The following is a 21,404-nucleotide window of genomic DNA, read 5'->3' on the forward strand; positions in this document are numbered from 1 at the left end:
GTATGGCAATTGTGTTTGTTTGCTTTTGTTTGTATGCTTCTTCATTAAAATATGGTTCTGTGCTCCTGGTGTGACTCCATTCACCTCCACAGATATGTAAGAAGTTATTTTTGTTGACATTTCGTTTATTGAGAAGTCTTTTTTGTAGTTTAGTAGTAAGTTTTGTTAGTGGTTTCATTCTGTTTAAAACTTGAGAAGGATTACACTGTCTATGAGAGCTTCTAAGATTCATTTTCTACGGTAGGTTTTAAGGGTTGTTTTAAGGGATTTTTCTCCTGTTTTTATAAGGTTCTGAAGGACTTTGTGGCAGAACATTTTTTGTAAAATACTTTTTTTAGTATGGTTACTTGCCACTTCATCAAGATTTATAGGAGCAGTTTTAGCAGGAGTGGTAGCTGAATTCTATTTAATCACTTTCTGTTTCGTTTTACATTTTGAAAGAGGAGGAAAAGTTTCTGTACTGGAAGCTTGTTTTGTTTCACTTAATGACTGTATTAGCTGTTTTGTTTGAACTTTTTGTACAAATTCTGGTACAGATGGATGCTTATTTTGGACACGTTTATTTTGATTTGCTGTACTTCTGCATTGCTTTCAATGGAGTTGCTTTTTGGTAGGCATTCTTTGGGGTCTGTTGGAACAAATCGAAACTGTGGGCTGGGCTGTTGTGAAATGTATGTGTGCTGTGTCCATGAGTGTCTGAGTGTGATAGTAAGGATGTATGTGAAGGTGTGTAACTGTGCAATGGCCAGCTAAAACAAGTTGGGAAGGCTATTCTTGTATTTGTGTGTTACCATACTGGGGTTCAGATGACAATACAAAGTAAGCTAGTGGTGAGGGGAAGCACTAGTACTAAATCTAATGGTATAGAATTAAAACAGTTCTTTGTTCTGCAATAATAACATTCTAGTGTGTTTGAGTAACAGTTAGAACATTATGGTAGTATTGTACTTACATTTTTGTATGGAAAGAGTAGGTTTCTTCTGAGTTGTTCGTTCTTCAGATGCTGCTGCTTTTCAGGAGAATGGTCTTCACTGCAATTGTAAAACAAAGAAGTTAGTAAATTTGTTTGTTTATAGCACGGTTGTTAATTTATACGTTGATTTTTATGTTTTTGTAGTAGTAGTGTTTTTTGATAACTGAACATAGAGTGTACATGCAGTTTCCTTTGCCTATGCGCAGCCTGTATATTTTAGTTAGAATCTGTTAGTTGAACATGCTTTGCAAATGAGTATAATACTAAGCGTATGAAACTCACTTGGCTTCTTAAGGCTGTGTTATTGGGTGTTAGGAGATAGAGGAAATAATCATATACTTATTTTGCTATTTTTATAGGGTAAATGGCAGAAACTGTATAGAAAAGCATGGAATGTATGCATTTGTGAAGGTGTGGGTAACAAAGCAGAAGGATGTGAGTTAGAGGCAGCGTTGTTGTTTCAGCTGGGAGCCTTTCTAATGATAGTGTCTATCTGTGTGAGTGTATAAAGATGCATGAACTCATCCTGGCTTTGTGTAAATTTATAATACACTAAAAAGTGTTTTTCTATCAAAATAATACTTTTTTAGATAGCTGTGTGTATAAAAAAAATGTGGAGAGCAGACAGGTTTGCAAGCGACAGTTGATTATAGCAGAAGGGAAAAATAATAGTAAGTTCATTTTATAGGTTATACAGGTTAAGTGGCAGTTACCCTGTTTATATGCATTTATACACGAGCTGTACATGTACTGTGCAGAAAATATGCATACCTGTAGTTTGTATTCATGCATGTGGATATGCATGAAGCTGCAAGTAGAAATCTTGGATACTTGTACAGTATTTTTTGTAGTACGTGCTTTCATCTCAAGTGCTGAACTATGATGATTGAGTTAGATGTAGAGTTCTTGGATGTGATTGGTGGATGGTTGTGTGACTGCTTAGCTATAGCCAATGAGGGAATGGTACAGAGAGTGAAGTGGAAAGGGTATAAGGGCTGCCCAAGAGTTACACGCTCCGCGAACACAGCGACTGTCCGCGGACAGAAGGTGCCACATACGGGACTTCTGAACATATTTGGCATGGAAATAGGACTGTAAGGATTAGCCAATCAGGTGTTGAGGTAGTGGATTTGTTCTGAAAGAGGCTGTGTGTAGTGAAGATGGCAGAGGTGGAGAAAGGCAGGGTTTGGTGGTTGAAGATATGTTTGTGCATGGTTTGGAGCAGTATGCTAAGTGCAGGAATGTGGCAAACAATTTTGATGTTAAAAGAGTGGAGGTGGTGTGGAGCACTGTGCCTGATTTCAATGTGCAGGGAATTGTACAAGTTTGTGAAGATATGGGCAGGGTGAAGAGTCCCCATGTGGTAGTTTTGCACTGTGGTTCTTTTCATTTGGGCTATGTCAGTGTCCCTACTTTGTTGGCAGATTTGGAACACTTGGTTCAAGCAGTAATGAAAGTACTTCCAAATGCCAAAGTTATTTTTTCTGGTTTAGTACCTGGGGCAATATGGGACAATAGTTCTGTTTTTTGTCCTCAGCAAAACATTGCTAGATCTGCAATCAACCGTGACATGGTTGCTTCCATGCTTAGAGCTGGTATGTTCTTTTGTAATAATGAGAACGTTGATTCTGGTAATGCTGTTTATTTTAAAGAAGATGGCATTTCTTCATATTTTATGGGAAATGCCATGCTGTTTTGGAACATAAGGGTTGCTTTGGAGAAGCTAATGTGAAGATTTTAGGAGTAAAATAAGAAAAAAAAATACAAAATAATAGGTTTCTCTCAAGCATCTGAAAAACAAATCATAAAAAAAGTCTCTTTTCAGAGCCAACCTCAAAGGTGAAATGGGGCACACTATTTAAATTTATATTCATCACACTCGGATTTTTCGATTTGTCCGCGGACACCGCGATTGTCTGCGGACAACACGTATTACATAAAGAGATTTTGGGGTTGAGAGGCATGCAAATGGGACTGAGCAGAGCAAGGAATTGGTCTATAAGGTTTACTGGGTGTGTTGTGCAAAGAGAGAGATTGTCAGAAAGTCTTTTTCCTGAGAGAAGAACAGATAGCTTTGGCTGTGTGTTTCAGAAAACAGATTATCTGGATTTTGGGAGACTCATGGATAAATTGATTGGAGGTGCATGCAGAACACTGTGGAGTGGCTGCACATAATGGATTCCCTCATGTGGAAGAGCACGGATATGGAGTGAGTGGAATGAACTGGCTGGATTTGGTACCTCTTTGTGCTACTTTGGTGACAAAGTGTCATCCAGACATTATTATTATTCATTGTGGAGGGAACAGTTAAGGACATGTGTCTGGAATTTCTTTGCAATTTGCAATCAAAGAAGGACTTGAGAAGGTCATCGACATGTTTCCAAAATCCAAAGTAATTTGTTCCCGTATTGCGCAGAGACAAATGTGGCTGCGTTCTTCTTCATTTGGTCCACAAATTGAGAAAGCAAGGCACAATGTCAATAAGGCTGTATGAAAATATTATATTTCGTAGCACATACATTTTTCTCAGAGAAGGAGTACATCTTACTTATGCTGGCAGTAGGTGTTAATCATTTGAAGTTTTTGAAACACAAAAAAACACCATCAAAAGGTTCTTTTCAGAGCCACCACTTCCTCCCATAGAAAAGTGCAATGGTTCTGATAGGGCAGCACTTCCAAAAAATAAATGTCCGCGGAGTGTCCACGGACTTCTAAAAAATGCACAGGGCCCCTCACTATTTATTTGTCACTTCTATTTTTAAACTGTGAAAGGTGGCTCTGAAGAGAGCCTTTTTTTGTTTTGTTTTTGTTGTTTTATTTTTTTGTTTTTTTAAACACGACACACAAGGAAAGGAGGGGAAAGGAGGGTAAGGAAGGGACACCAACCACAGGGATAAGAAGGGGCAGGTGTAGAGAGAAAGATGTAGGGTGGGCCTTATTCAGGTAGTAGGCAGTTCTTCTTGTGATCCTTGACTGCGGTCTCGAAAGCACTCCAAAGATTCTCCCCCCTGCAGAGTACTGCATCGCATTACATGCACAATATTGTGACCCTCGAAAGATAAGGGTCAACAGCATCATGAATGGCCTGCGAGGCAGCTGGAGGGATGCGCTGTCCCACAGGAGTGTCTCTTGTGGTGGCAGGCGCGGAAACGGAGGATGCTGCAGAGGAACTCAACCTACTATATTTATCGCAAGGTACAACCCTACGAATAGCCCCACCATGGAACGACCTCAGGTGTTTCTTCACTGATGTCGTACCAAAGCTATACGAACCAGGCCTTCCACGATTCAGCACCATGCAACACTGATTGCAGATCACCTTATTTGCACAAGCTTTCGGCACCCCATCAAGAGTGATAAATAACTGCCAAACCCAAGACTCGGGGCGAGTGCAGGTAGTAGGGACTTCCACTACCTCATCCTCTTCATCCTCTTCATCACTCTCCTCTGCATCCTCACACCTGTTCCCCTCTGCAGGCCCTTGTGGTGGAGGGGATGGGGGTGGTGATGAAGCCGAAGCAGCCATGGTCGCCATCTGGAGGACAGCAGACAGAAGTCAGCAGCAATGCAGTGAATGCAGGTCAGAAGCAATGCTCTGTCAGGTAGCCAGAAGCTCAATGAGGAGCAATTCTAGGGTGTGGCCTTTTATAGGGGTGCTGGTGCACGCTTCACAGACAGCCACGCTGTCGGCGGGCAGATCAAACACCAAAACAATTCTCAAAAAGTTACAAAGTATGTAGATCACCAGGGACATTGTCTGGGACATCTGCAATGGTGAACCTTTACTGTAAAATACCTTGGATTGTCCAAAAAAGTACTTTAAAAATGTTCTGGGACCTGGACAGTGTCTGCAAATAAGGACACACGTTCAGCATGGGTGCGGTCACATGATGATGATTCAGACACGTCCCCGAATGAGAAGGCTGTCCTTAGGATACCAAATGTGCATGTCCAGTTGTGCGCATGCATGCAGGTGTTCTACGAACAGTGTTCTAGTCATCGACCTATTTAAAAGTGTGACACATGTGCGACAGACAGTTACGGACAGGCGCAATGTTCGTAGGACCCATGGGTGGGGTGGGCATGTGCGTATATGTTCTACGGACAGTGTCAAAGACCCCAAATAAGATGAATGTGCGTCATAACATTGCGGACAGGTGGATGGGATGTGTTCTACGGACATATTCATTCTGGTTGCAGACATTGCAAACAGGGGTATGTTCTTAGGGCACTTTAATTTAAATAATTACTGACATGCGAATGGATGTCGTGTCCTGCGGACACTCCCATTTTAATTACGAACAGTACAAACAGGTATTGTGTCCTTAGGACACCTACATTTTTTTGTTAATTACGGACATCCAGTATGTTCTAAGAACAGTTCCATTTTGATTGCGGACAATACGGACAGGTATAGTGTCCTTAGGACACCTCCATTTTGGTTAATTGCGGACATCCCGGACACCGGGTGTGTTCTAAGAACAGTTCCATTTTGATTGCGGAAAGTAAGGACAGGTATATGTGGGACAGTGATATTTAATGTTTTCTTGTATATGGTCCTCCACACATTGTTTTAAAAGATTGACATTTTTCATTAGCATATCCATTTTTTGTTCCATTCGCTGCAGAGCATTTCCTAATGTCTCTTTGGTATATTATTTTCACTGTTTGTATGGTCTGTTAAAAAAAAGAATTTGTTAAGTACACATAAAGTAATGGTTATTAATTGGCTTATATAGAGAAGTGTTGTGTCTACCATTAGTATCACTGTCGTCACTCATTTCATCACGTGGGAAATTATCTTCCAGCCATTCCAAAGTACTGGACATTTCTGTGTAAAAAAATTATATTACTTTTAGTGTACCTAATATAGAAAGTTTAGAAATATATAAGAAAAATGAAGTTTACTTACTAGTTTTTGGTAGGTTTTGTTGTTACTGTTGTAAAGGTTTGCTGTTGCTTTTTGCTGTGCAGTTTCTGTGAGGTAGTTATGTTAGAGGCATATATTTTTTGTTTTGGTATTCCATTCTGGGGCATAAGCTATTTAAATGGACGGTTGATGTCTTACACATATAGGTTCCACTTCTTATTTATTATTACATATAATGTGTTTATGTGCTGCTTTGTTAAACTTGTTCAGTGTTTATATTGCATGATACAACAATGTAAGATACCCCCTGAGTTTTTGGATAGTGTTGATGTTGACCGCGTCCGTCCGCGGACATACGCAGAGTCCGCGGACATCAAGATCACTAGCTGGGGTTCAGTATGTTCTATGTTACATGTATATAAACTAAGGGAATCCTAGTAAACACCTATCAAATTCACACTTATCTATATTCAGTAAAAAAAAGTTGTTAAAGGGATGTTATGGTTAAGTTGCACTATTAAAAACTTATGAAATTCAGTGAAAAAAACATTGTTAAAGGGACGTTATGGCTAAGTTGCGCTACTAAAAACCTTTTAAATATATAAATAATACATGTAATAGAAAAAACATATATTTCATAATATCCTCATTAAGATATTTAGCTATAAACATACCAATTCAAAAGAAAACCTACACCATACCTCTTTTTCTCTTTCATATTCATCTTCTTTGTTCAGCTAACCTGAACAAAAATTGACAATTTCCATATGAACTATTATATGCTTACATGTGCTTAGCCATTTTTTATCTTTGTTTTAATAGAAGGGTTATGCATATAAAGGTTGAGATTTCCGGCAGAGTAATCATAACCCTCATTTTCCCCTCATGCCTCCCTGATGGGAATCAAGAATTTACATAAAACGGTGCCTTTTTGTCCATATCTATGGCACAAACAAAAATCTATGTCACACAATTCTGTCATCCCCATGGCATGTTCCCTTATTATTAACAGACTTGAAATTACAGTTTACTGTTTGAACTTTATATATAACGATTGAGATTCCCGTTGCAAAAATCTCAAAATTCTTGATCTTTGGGTGACTTGATCCCATAATCCAGACAAAGATCAAGATCTTGATACAAATAATGCATATTTTTCCACTGTCCTCATTGTGTCAGTTTCCCAAGTGACTCAACCCATAGCTCTCTTTCATGCTTACATCTTCCCATGATCCATTAAATCTTAAATTGCTGTGTTATAAATGTACTTATATATGGATCTCATATGAAGACCACAATCTTAAGAGCAGACGTGGCACGGACATCAAAATGCTCATTGTTATATCACATGAAACACTTGAAAAATCAACACAAGGGCTAATGAAAACACACATTGGTACCATTCCCACTTCTGAGATGCACTTTATTTTTTACCATCAAAGAAGAAATGAAATATGCTAAAAGACTGTGGATACAGCCCGTGGGTAAGGCCTACAGTTGAGGCCCATATCTCCCTCACAATGAAATGATGAAGTCCCACTGGCAATGGGTGCTATACTAATGTTGTGGTCTCTGGCATGTTTTAGCATACATTTTTAAAAGAGTTGTTTCAGGCCCTCCCTTAGTTCCTGCTTAAATGTACTGTGCAATTAAAACAAAAATAAGTTTTACAGCAGAAACATCTGGAAAAAATGAGATGTTGGGTTACTGCAGGAACAGAAAAACGCTTGGCAATTTAAAAGTCGTGCTAATACCCAGTGCAAACCTTCATGTGGCCCCTACTTCTATCTAGGATCCCCCTGTGTAACTTCCCCCTGACTCTCTCTTATTATCCCCCTTTCACTTGTGGTTTCTTTAGTGTGGACTGTGACATTTTCATGGGATTCCTACTGAAATCCCATGGGATTCCCCCAGTAAGACAAAAATGGTCCTGAATAAACAGGCTATCCAGCCAACCCCTAACTCTTCTACACATGTGGTCCTCTTTCCACATCCCCATCTCTAGCAAGATATGAACCACCCTTTTCCCATCTCCAAATATTATTTTGAGCACTTTTCATTTTCAACTTCCCTCAAGATTAATGCAGAAATCACTCTCATCGAGGGAAAAACATGTTGGCCTTTCATTTCTGAATAGCGACACTAATGCTGAGCTGGAGAACCTTGTGGAGGATTTCCTAGAGTATAGATGTAGACATCTTGAAAAAAGTACACAGTTAGGTGAAAAATAGCCCTTTCTGGTATGCACCCAATTGCAGAAGAACAGCCGAGCACTGTTTTCCCTGCCTCATTAAATCCATTGTATCCACAGCCACAACAGAGATACCACTACTATATCACCCTCCCATACTTGTTACAATCCTTGCTCCGAACAATGGCTCTCACACATACATAGTTAGAATGAAGCGTGATTGCCTTGAAGGAACCTGATGAGTGGAGGAATTATGATCCTAAAAATAGGGTGACCAAGGATTATTTTTAATGATCATAACAGAGGAAGCAGACTGGTGAAAAAGAAAGAACTTTAGTTAACTAATTAGCACTTAACATATGATATCATAGATATCAGAGATAGGGATATGACTTACCGCAGTGTAAGAAAAGGATTGAACAAGTAATGGAGAAGGCACAAACACACATTTTAATGAATTGGAATGCTATATATTGGATGTAGCAAGTGGGTATGGGCAACCATCACTCCCCAAGACTCGACCCATGCCCAATGACTCACAAACCCTCCATAAGTCAGTAACAACCACAAATTGTAGTCCTATCCGTAACCCGCCACACCATGTATGGACACCCCATCACATGAGCAGAGGGAGTACATCTCACGTGCCATGAATGTGTGGGGTGCGGGACCTTCTGAAAACAGAAAACTAAAAACAGTGTTACAACAACTTTAATGGGCTCGTGAAACATTTGTCGAAGACATACAAGCTTCTATGTCAGGCTGTATTACAGGAGCACAAAGCCAGGCTTTTGCTCAAAATGACCATCATTCCTGAAGGCAATTATTATGAAGGGGAGAGATGGTGGTACATAAGTTGAAGAGCCTAGTAAAGGCCAAAGTGAATCAAAATGTCAGATCACTGCAAAAAAGCGTGTAGGCTTATTGTATAGACCAATACAGAAGAATTAAAGTATTTGACAGAATTAATCAAAGTTTCCAGGATAAGTGGGAGGCCCAAGGAAAGTTTAACACCCAGGTGGAGGATACTTGGTTGCCTCCAACTGCAAGGGAGGGACCGGACACAAGTTAATTAGAATATGCAGACTTGAGTAATGGACCATATGGCCATTACAAGGAACCCTGAGTAGGCTGCACAGGGAGACAGGGGAAGGCTGGCGTAAGATTTTGCAGAGAGGGGATGACATTTGGAAGAGTTCATGACACATCATCTAAATAAATATGTGAAGAGCAGGGGCAAACAACCATAGAGGGAGAGTGAACATCTGAACCGGGGAGACATAGTCAGGGATAACCCGGGGCAAGGCAAATAAACAAGGACAGGTGGAAATGGAAAAGGGGAATGGGCATAATAGAAAAAGAGGCGATCCAAAAGACTTGATGCTGGTAAAAGAGAAAAGCCAACAGTTAGGAATTAGGATGGAAAATTACATGTGTAGAGAAAGTAATGGAGTGGTAACAGTGTGGAGGAAAATAAGAAGCATTAGAATGTGTACAAGGGGAGTGACAAGCACTGAGACCTGCTGATTATGCATGGCATTAACACAGTGGCTTTTTTGAAGGGGGTTTTGGTGGATTTTACAAATAACTGTGACATTGATGGGATAAATATCAACTAGGACATGGACAAAGCACTAGCCACATACCTGCCAAATTTCACAGAATTGAAAATGCTCAAGAATATTGCTGATATTAAACTTAAAAGTTTAAAAGAGTCCAACAGTTAGGGGAGAGTTGGTCTAGTGGTGGAATGAATTATCATTTGTTAGGCACAGGCGCCGCGGGATATATGACTAAAACCCCATAGGCCTGTGTACACTTTCCATTTCATATTCTGAGGAAGTGAAGTATCCTACATTTACTTTGAAAGAGAAGATATTGTTCATGCTGATTGAGTTAGTGTGTATGGGGTAGTCACCCATAACGATGGGGGACAGACAACATGGACCTTACTTACAGAATGGTACTTATTTCTGGATACCATACATGAGGTATATTGGCAAATGCCCAAAGGTGTGCAAGGATAGCCCCCACAGAATGTAACCTCTTAACCTATATTCACATACTAGATGTGGTGAAAGAGTCCCACACTCCCATCCCGTCCCATCTTTGATTATTTTGATGGATGATTTTGTGGATATATTTTCTGTGCGCAAATTTGCTTTAATGAAAGAGGGCAAGTTGAGAACATTAGGATCGCACAGGACCCTGAGCATGTGAAACCATGTTTCATTCTCAAATACGTTGTTGCCCATTTAACGAAATGATGTCTAAGCTTATGAAACCATGAGCCTCATTACAAGCCTCCCTTTCCAGACCGCCAGACTACGAGTATGCCTGCAGGGTCGGTTTCCACGGAAGCACCGGCACCATTAGCAATGGTGCCGATGCTTCCAAGCCCCCATTTCTGTGGAGTTCACGGAAATGGGGACTTACAGTTTCTACCACCTGACATTTGTAGGCCGCCGAGACTGTAATGAGGCCCATGGACTTGTTACGTCTACACTGATTCATGATAGCTTCTTAGTGCAGGCATGGCTCCTACAGAAACAATCTATGACTAATGGCAAACTGGAATATCGGATTTGTGTATTGATCATCTTTATCCTAACAAAGTTCTCACAAAACTGACGCAGGTCACAGAAGAATTTCGTGGGCTTGTGTTCATTTGGATAATGGATTTTGGCTTGGACTATAGATGTTGCCCTTATCCCCTGATTGTCAATAATTGTCAACGTTACTATGCGAAGGAATGGACTTCTATTGGCTAAGGCTGGCAGAGGGACTCTCCAATTATATTTCACTGTCAGATAAAGATTATGTGTGGCTCCTTTGAGCGATATGGACATTCAAGTTGACCACAGAGAACTGGTGGTGCAAGGGTTGTGCGAGATGGGGATTCCGGATCAGTGTGTAATTGAACCATGGGAAACTATGCATGCTGTTTTTAGAGTTTGCTCAGAAGATAACATTCAATCAGATGGGCCATTGTATTATACAGAGGGAAGTTCTTATTTGTCGCAAGCGTAAGCGTAGTGCACATACATGTAACAGGTCAGCTCAATATGCAGAGTTGACAGCTTTGGCTCTGGCTTTGAGTCATGCTAACTAGGGTTGGACTGGGAACCAAAAGAGGCCCTGGAAATTATGTTCAAAGTGGCCCCATATCAGCAATCCCAACCCTTTTCCTATGAGAACATTTGGAATTGAAATAGGTTACCACATAAAAGAGGCTCCAGGTGCAGAGGCCTACCAGGAAATCTTCAGAGCTCCCTATAGGCCAGTCCACCCCTGGTGTTAACCCAGTACCTCATGCACCTGTGATCCCTACAGTGGCTGATTATGACGTTGTTTTCTTCCAAGGTTTTACTCTGTGTTTGCAATGGTGGCAACAAACTCACTTTTGAATTTTTGGTAGAGGACGAGTCAAATTTGACCCTTTATGGCTCTTTAAGTCAAATAATGTACAACACATTTTCATTGTAAACATCAGGGCATATTGTAAACAAGGAGCCCTGTCTAAGGACAACCAGACTACAGATGGAATAGTTGCACTGATAGCAAAGGAAGGCCAAAGTGTGTGTTGAATATTTACAGACAGGAACACATTTCCCATGTGGCAGGCCTTTTGAGAAGCTTGACACTAATATGCAGTGTACTTGTGAGCCCCCTGCAGGCACTGCAGAATTTCAGTCCTGTTTTAGCAAAGCTGTGGCACAAACTGTCACCAGAGATTATAGAGCACTGGTGAACTGCTTTCCGGTGGTAGGAGTATTAAAACATTCAAAGTCTCTTCCACCTCAGACTGATACATTCACTTTGGCACAGATTGAGATAGAATGAGAGATATCATGTCCCTCACAATGAGGCCGAGGTGTTAGAGACCAATGGCAATGAAGTGGGCACACACAAAGTGGGAACACCAAATGGGCCACAAGCTGAACAGAAATGACATTGGTTACAACGGTGTCCGGAGTATTAGCAGGACTTGAGGGATCACATTGCTAGATGTATTTCTTGTATGCAACTTTACAGGGTGATTTAACTTAGGAGAGGTCAGCCCCTGATGAACCCTTGGTTCATGTTCGAGATCGATTTTGTTGATCTGTTGCCGAGAACAACAAAAAGAAACAGGTATCTTCTGGTCATCATCTGTGCCTTTAGCTGGTGGTCAGAGGTTTTTCCAAAAAGAAACTATACAGACCTGAGTACAAGCAAATGCCTTATGAAAGTTATCTTCCCCAGATTTGGCACACCTATACTGATGACTCCAGCTAGTGTCCCTCACACTACTGGTCAGGTCATCAAAGAGTGTTGTTATATGTTAGGGATTGACTAGCAATTTCAAATTCAATTCAGGCCTCAGTCAGCAGGGAAAGTAGAAAGCTTCAATGGCCAGATAAAGAAGGCTTTAACAAAGTTAGGTGTGTCCTAGGGCGAGATTGTGATTCACATCTCAGTTAGTTTGTAGCAATTGCAAGGCCAGGACACTCGCCAACAGAAGTAAGCCCATGCAGTGCTCTGCCTGGATGCGAGATGGAAGGAAGGTCTCATTGGCAGATGCCTCTTGACTTAGAGTTCCCAAAGGTACTTACGATGACGGCAGTTCAGACACAAACATATATAGCTGAGTATGACAGTTTGTGGGTGCACGAGCGAGAGCCATACATAGTGGTTGGCACAGTGCCACCAGCAGCCAACCTGCTCCACGATCCTGATAGGGAAGCATGAAGTGAGATCATTTGGCTCAAACATAACCCCATCAGTCAGTGAAAAGCAGTTCATTTTGTACCATACATTCATAAATCTTTGCAGAAAATCTAAGCAAATATAAACACATTAAAACAATAGCGGATAAAACTTGCCAATAGCATGCCATTTTTTATTCTTAGGGTTGCCTTTAAGTAAGATAACAATGTCACAAAAACAGAAACAATCCACAATGTGTTAATGAGTTGGTGAGCAGAAAGAAAAGAGAAAGAATGAGGAGTTCTGAATAAAGGATGTTCTGCCTTGCATATCAGTCCCCTAATGGGGAACAAGGACTCCTCACAGTAGAGGCACTTAAAGTAGGCTAAAGGAGAAAATAACACTTTAGGGAAGAGTGACCCCTACAAAAGATGTTTTAAAAGTTGATTTACACTGTTTTAAACTTTTTATTACAATTGCTCCTAATTCTAGTCCACTTCGGTGGGGGACCTTATAATTGTGCTCACCGTTTTGATCAGACCTATCTGGAATGCATACAAATGAAAATAACCACAGTTTTGTTGCATGATATTATAACACTGTTTCCCTTTTCCTTCCCATTTTGCTTTTCTTGCTATCATTAGTATAGATTATTTTAGATGGTTTTCCGGCCTCCTTCAGCTTAAAGGAAGGCACAGACCTAGGCAAAGGGGATAGTGGCAGTTTGAGCAGAACCATGAGCTCAAAGGGGGCTCAAGGTAGGTGTTGAGGCAAGTCATTTAGAAAGTAATGCAGGGGCACTAAGGCTATTTTAATATATAGTTGTAAATGCTCATGGCTAACATTTAGATGGTCATATAAAACTGAGGTCTGAAAAAGATTGAAGGAAGGCATCTAGTCACCCGTGTTTGAAGTTTAAAATCTGATCATGCATACCGCATGCAATATGTCGACTTGGGACCCCCGGGAAATAAAAGAGGCAAGCCAGAACAGCAGACGGGTGAGTGGCTATGCCAAGCTACACAAAGAAGATGGAAGACTGCACAGCCAGAAAGCTAGAGTGCTTGTGAATGTCGAGAGAGAACAAGAGTGCAGAGTGCAACAAGATAAGGGCAATATAATATTTCTGTTATTGTCTTGGTTTTTAATGTTCTTTATTGCTATATCTAGCTCATACTTGACAAGGTCTGAGTTGATGCGGCTGCACCAGGATAGGTCTGATAGGGTTGGATAGTCTTGAATACCACACCCTATTTGGTTCTATTCTCCTGCTGACCTCATGTCATCAGCTGAGGTGTTAGCAATTGGAATTAATAAGTCATTCCTAGAACTAATTGTTACGTTCACAGGTGAAATTTGACATACTTTCAAAGATGGACCATGATCTATTGAATGATAAAGGTTAGAAGAGCAGATGGATGCCCTGGTGGCAGAGGACATCTGGGGCAGACCTAATGGGCTAACACATGGTAATGCCATGATACTTCACCATCGGATTATAAATGGGAATACAATGGGCACACTAAGTAGGTATAAGAGATACTGCTAACAGGGACACAATCCACAGAGAAACTCCTGAAATTACCTGTCAGTTATCACATTTGTAAATATCCCATATCAACCGATAGCTCATGACCACAAATGTGTCCCAGATCACAGGACCAGACCAGTGGAAGATGTTATTGAAAGTATGGCAGATGGGGCTAGATGTGTTGGTATGATGGAAAATGAGGGGTGGTATGTCAAGACAAAAAGGGGTACGATATGGAATACTCTAAATTCATGTGCTAATGCATTTATTCTATTGAGGTGACTGAGCTCAGTGAACAAATAAATAACTTGTACAAGAGTGAGGGAGCCCCTCTACTGTGGACGAACATTGTTTAAATAACCTGCTCTATGGAATTACTTCCAGTCAGAAGTGTCTACAACCAGGTTTTATATCACTGCACACTTCTCAGAGGAGAAATATCCATTTGCATGTCAGTCTGATCCCACCCATAGGGGCAGTCCAGCACCAAAATACTAGGCAATTCTCCTCTGAACAAGAGTGCCCTAAGTAGCCCCAGACATGTGTTTTGGCCTTGTTTGGCCTCCTCAATGAGGCCAAGCTAAACCTCTCTAAGAAACAGTGAGCAAGGGGTCGACATCTAGATTACACTGGGTTACTTAGGATGAAACCTTAAAAAACCCAGGCAGTAGACATCTCACCACTAAACCGTGATGGGCCCCTGGTGATCCAAAGACATGAGCCGCTCTGCCTAACAGTTGGCTTAGCGAAGAAGCGCTCACCGGATATTTGAGTCCGTTTGATGTGTTTGATATAATGTGGCCCATAGTGACCAAAATAATCTTGTACTGACATACCATGTCAATCTACTAAAGAAAATTAATTACCAGATGGTGGTGTCGGCACTTGTTGACTTTGAATCTTGAGGAAATCAGGACATATTCCCTGTGCTTAGGACCAGCAATCTCTAGGACCTCTCAACCTATAAAAACTAGCACATGCACAACACAATGAACTCCACCAAGTAGTGCAGCCATGCAAGAAAGTATTTTCAGTTTCCCTGGTGGATCGTCTAGCCTGAGAATGTGAAGCAAATTGATGCAATGGTTCTTATAACTACAACCTTACTGAATTCCAGAGGCATGGACAACTGCTGTACAACAAGAAGTTAGACAAATGCTGAAGATAGGAATCCTTGATCTCTCAAAAAACCAATGGAGCTCCCAAAAATTAATGGTCCTTAATCCTGATGCTTCTCTCCAGTTTTTGTATGGACTTTCCCAGTTCGTACATGATATTGTAGAGGGGTCAGTGTGACACAAGATAAATGTAGTTTAGCAAGTGGTTTATTCGGTATTGAGTCAGAGAAGGGCTTGGACCAACTGCTTATAAGAACTAGGGAAATCTGTACAAATGATGATGTGTTACACTTCGGGCTTCCCTCCGGTCTTCTCTGCAGAATACGACTTCTTTACAAGCTTCTCTGTGGACCAGATACCGGTTGCCATGGCGCCTCTACAAACTACGGCGGACTCCGTGTCAGCTGACAGGTCCTGTATGTGGAAGACGTACGGCAAGACACGCCCCCATACGGCTATAAAACCACCGTCTTGCAAGGGGCTTGTTGCTGCTAATTAGCGTTACAAGCTACAGCGGTTACGTCCGTTACTACTTCGTGTCTCCTTCACACGAATTCCTTATCTGCTTTCCTGGTTTTGACCCTTGCCTGACTTCTGGATTGGTTTGCCTCCTCCTTTATTCCTGTCGTGCTCGTCTGGCTTTTGACTTGGAACGTTATTGGATTCAGCTTCCTGCTGTCTCTTACGGTACTACATTCCAGTTTGTCGCTCCTGGGCGCGGAACCACAAAACCTTCCTCGCAGAGGACATGCTATCAACAATTTGGAACTTTCTTTGCTACTCTGGATGCGTGTGTGTTCAGGTACATACTTATCATTGATAAATCCTCTCTGCTATTATTTCTCTCCACGACCTTGTTTGGATATTTCTCTTTTGTTGGATTCTGGGACATGGAGTGACTATATTGTGAACTTGTCTTTAAGTGCATATAAACGCTCTGCTGAAACTGCACCAACCCGGCACTAGTGCGACCCTCGTGCCGTTCGGGGCTACTTCCATATACTAACATTCCTGTTTGTTATTTTCTCCTTTCGTTTTCTCCTGTTTTATGCACTAATTTCCTCAAGATCTCCTTATTCAGGTTAGTTGTTATTGGTTCGATATTTATGTGGATTGATACTTTAGGAAGGCACTTTAGAATATTCCCACTCATTGTGTTTATTAATATTTTTTGTAGATCCACTCTGGTGGAAGCTCCAATTCCAATACTTGTCTCGGTAGTTTCCCGTAAAATACAACTGTTCTGATTACTTGGTTTAATTTCAACACTGTCTAATATCTTTGTATTCCTTTGCAGCATTGGTATTGGCGGTGTATGTTCTCCCTGCTCTTTTATTCAATTGACACCTCTGCCTGTCCCAACTGAAACAGCAGAGAGGTACATTGTAGAAAAGAGCCCCTCTTTGAGGAAGCCTGAGTCTTGTACTCGGGGGAGCTGGGATGGAAGGCTGAATATCGGTTCTTGTTCCACCATCATCTCCAAGGGCACTCCTCCACATCTTGGGCCTACTTCGGAGTGGTGAGTAACATGATGTAGATCCTAATAACAACAGTATAAGGAATGGGCCAGCACAATATGGGATATTTGTCAAGTGTCCAACAGCTTCAATAGCGTTCCTCAAAAGCAGACATTCAATTCTAATATTGCAAGTCCTGGTCCTTCCAAGAACTCATAATCTACAAAGCAATGCTCATAAATGTTTCCAAAACAAAGTTCCGACCTATGTTTAACAAATCCTTAACCTGCCTGGGTAATCCTGAAACTATAACACAAATAATCCCATTCCTGGCAAGAAGAAGAAATAAACAAACCATATTCTGCAATGCCAAGTTCTCAATATTTTAAAGACACAGAAAATTGGATGATTGACAACCACTTGCAGCTAATCCCCAGTAAAACAAAGGTTATCTTCCTGGAGCCTAAAAATAAAATTGCCTTGGCTATGAAAAACTACCCCCTCTTCATTTATTTGGTCTACCTTCAAATGATGTCCTCAAAGCAAAAAACGTAAGTGTGTTCATGCAACCCTATTTAAGCATTAGCAGCCAGATTTCTGAAACAGTTAACTCTGTGTACTATAAGCTTTGCCCCTTTGAAAAGATAATACCCTTCATGGATAAGAACTATTATTCTATTTGGGCAGGAGCTTTTATAAACACCAAACTCGACTACTGCAATTTGGTATATTTTGGAATCCCAGAATGTCAGCTTGCTTGGTTACATATGATTCAAAATGAGGTAGTCATATTGATTTTTAATCTCTCCATTTTTGAGCATGCAAATTCTCACCACTAATCCCTTCACTGGTTACCAATTCTTTGTAGAAGCTCCTTCGAGGTACTTTGGATTGTTTTCAAATACCTAACTAGCTTGGCTCCCAAATATTTTGAATACAAAATCAGGCGGTGCAACCATGTTCACATGTTATGCTGCATTCATAAGGATTAACATCTTCTCCCTAGATCCAATTTATGTACAGTAGGAGGCCCCCGCCTTTATAACTCCCTTCCTCTTCTTTGCAATTGAAGAATTACTATTTTACGTTGCATAAATCTCTTTTTTGGTAGTCATTGAACCTCGTTCCTTTCTGCAGTTACGTCTGTACGAGGAGCATTATACATTTATTTAGATGCTAGGCATTAGACATTATGACAAAAGAAAAAGTTACTAGGTTCTTCCAGGGTTTACTCACAGTTTCGAATCTCCTTTAGTCTCCCTGTTTTCAATCTTTCACTCAAGACCTCTTCCAGGTATTTGGCTTATCAGACTTCTCTTTGGCTTTACTTCAACCTCATTGCCTTCCACCTTGAATGTGTCACTGCTCCTTCCTGCAGTTTTGGGTTTATCTCCAACCTCTAAGACTTCACTTCATGATATAGGTCTCTCCAAGACCTTAGAATTCAGGAGAGGTCCTTCCCAGATCTCAGAGTTTTTCAGCATTTACAGGTTCTGATCTCTCCGTGACCTTACTTCTCAGCATTCACTTGTCAGTTCTGTCAATAACCTGGTTTTCAGTATTCACCTGGTTAGGTGACATGGTTCTCAAGGATCGCTTGGTTAGGTCTTGCCACGACCTGGGTCTTCAACATTTACTTAGTTTAGCCTCTCCATGAACTGGTTCACTGCATTTACTTTGGTTGGTCTCTTCATAACCTTATTTAAGTATTCACTTGGGTAGATCTTTCCACAACCTAGTTCTCTGCATTCACTTTGGTAGGTATCTCCATGTCCTTGTTCTTCAGCTTTCACTTGATTAGGTCACTCAATAACCAGATTTCTCAGAATTCACTTGATATGTTTTCCCCACAACCTGGTTCCTCAGCATTCAGCATTCTGCTCCTTCCTAGACCGTTGGCAGCCTTCACACCCTCCTATCAGGGTCTGGATTGCCAGCAGTTTATCCAGCAAAATAGTTGCCTTGTCCCAAGTCGCAGTCTTCCTGCTCTAGCTCTATCAGGAAGCAGCATGGAACACATCCTTCTGCTCGCTTTCTGCTGTCTGTAATGGGCCCAGCCAGGTTTTTTACAGATCCCTTTCCTTCCACGATCTAGGAAGCCCCCCCCCCCCTCGGGTAGCTGCCTGAACAATCCAGTGCCTTATGACCAATATACCACACATTACCAATATGGTTCATATAACATTCCCGGTACCCAGGATGAACAAAATGATTGGCAGCTTGGGATCTGCGAGATATATCAGTATCATCAGTCTAAGCAAAGGATACTGGCAGATTATGAATCAGTCCCCAGACTAAAGAGAACACAGTATTTATCACAACTCCAGTTTTATAGCAGCTTTCAGTCCTTCCTTTTTGGCACAACAGGCGCCAGCGGCATTCCTGTGGCTGATGGACAAAATTATGCAATAACATATCACTCATGCCACAGTTTACCTCAGTAACATTATAGTACCGAATCCTAAATGAGATAAAACATTTGCAACATCTGATCTGTGTCCTAAGCACCCTCCGGGAAACTGTGCAGAGCATCAATCCAGGGACAATGGTGCTAGTCGTTAATCAAACCAAATATCTGGGATATACGATGGTAACATAGAACATATAAAGACACTACCCTTGTCTTGGCTTTATTGGATATTACCTGATCCTTTGCTCACAACTTTACAACCATCGCAGTTAAATTGACAGACCTTGGCAGGACATCTGCAAGCCAAAGAAGGTCTTCCAGGGACCAAGCCTATGAGGCTTTCCTCTCATCAAAGAACACACTACCCAAGGAATCTGCCCTTCAGTGTCCTAACTTTCAGGTTCCATTTAGTGTCCTAACTTTCAGGTTCCATTCAGTGTCCTAACTTTCAGGTTCCATTTAGTGTCCTAACTTTCAGGTTCCATTCAGTGTCCTAACTTTCAGGTTCCATTTAGTGTCCTAACTTTCAGGTTCCATTCAGTGTCCAGACGATGAGTCTGGAACTCGGCTTTGGGCTGTATTATCACAAGTAACTGATGGCAAAGTCCAACCAGTGTTTTTTGAAAGTCTCAAATTTGTACTGCATGAGCAACCATACTCAATCGAAAAAGAGTGTTTGTCAATTAAACAGACCATGAAATCCCTCCACTATTACTTTCTGGGTCAAATTGCCACCACATTTACTGATTATGCTCAAGCGATGCCTGAATGGAGTGTCTGATGGAATTAGGCTCGGCACGGATGCTGAACCATAACACTGCTCACTGCAACCGACATCTGGGGAGTAGATGCAGACTGGCAGAGTGCTGGAAACAAGTCCCAACAGAAAAACAATAAAGCCATGCAGTGGGGAGGGGGAGCACGCTCCTCCCAAGTTCATCGGCATCTCCAAAATCAGGAACAACCTTGGCAAAACACTCATCTTGGTGGCTGCAAACTATGGAAGAGTTCCCTTGGTGTCCTATCGCTCCATCCCCATGACTTATGATCGAAGGAAGGAGTTGTCTGAGTGGTGGGATCAGGGCAGGATTAATTCCCTGTTGCTCCTAAAGAGAGAAGGAGCAACATCACCAACCCCAGCCCCTCGCAACAACTCCAATACAGAAGGCGGTTTCATTGTTTGCTTATGGAAAGAGGAAATCGATTTGTGATAGGTTGTTTCACTTTTGAAGCCAGGATCGATGCTGTGTATTTTCACAAAAAAATCCATTATTATGCACTTTTACCCCCAACTTCGTTCAATCCTTGCTCCTACGTGTTGCTATAGAATGGGGGTCATTACGAGTTTGGAGGTAGCCATGGTGCTAATACCACCATGGGTCCCTCCAAACCTGTGTCCGGGTCCGTGGTGTCGGAATGGGGACTTACCGGGACATTCCGACCCTTGCAGACCCGGTAAGATCCCATTTCGAAAAAACATTCCCCATTCCCATTTGAGCCCCCATAGAGCTCAATGGGAATGGGGAAGGAGCTAATGACGGGCCTGCAAATTGCGGACCCGTTATTAGCTCTATGGTCCCTTACGGGTCCCACTAAGGGCGGCTGGTAAAACCAGCCGGCCCTAGTGGGACCCGCTATTGGACCTCGGAATGCGGCGGTAGGGGGTTCACGGCACCGGCATCCTTACCGGTGCCGTTAACCCCCTACCGCCGTACTCGTAATTAATGTCTCTGGTTTTCATTACTTCTGGGTGAAGCGCCCACTTTGGTGAAACATTATTTTTGTAGTCTATAAAATGCAATCCAGCTGTTCGTCTCATCACGAATATGGCAGTAATTTGGGATTTTTCTGTGCAATTACCTCAAACCTTGTTTACTGTTACTCCTATTCGATCCAGCAGAATTACCTCCAGAATTCAAGTGATGGTAAGGCGGTGATAATCCTCATTTTTGGAGCTCCATGGGGATTTGCAGCAAGCAATATTTCAGCTTCAGCAAATCTGACGATTTACCTCAAGCTATTTGCTAGACGGCAATCCTCCACTTCATCTCCAAACTCTGACGTGAGGTGAAATTGTCAATAATTCCATTAAAACCAAAAAACCTGCAGGTGATGGAATTACCGCCAAAATGTGCCCACAGCGCCAAGCTCGTAATAAGGCCCAA

Source organism: Ambystoma mexicanum, chromosome 6p, assembly GCF_040938575.1.
Source record: "Ambystoma mexicanum isolate Mex_15411 chromosome 6p, UKY_AmexF1_1, whole genome shotgun sequence".
NCBI classification, from domain to species: Eukaryota; Metazoa; Chordata; class Amphibia; order Caudata; family Ambystomatidae; genus Ambystoma; species Ambystoma mexicanum.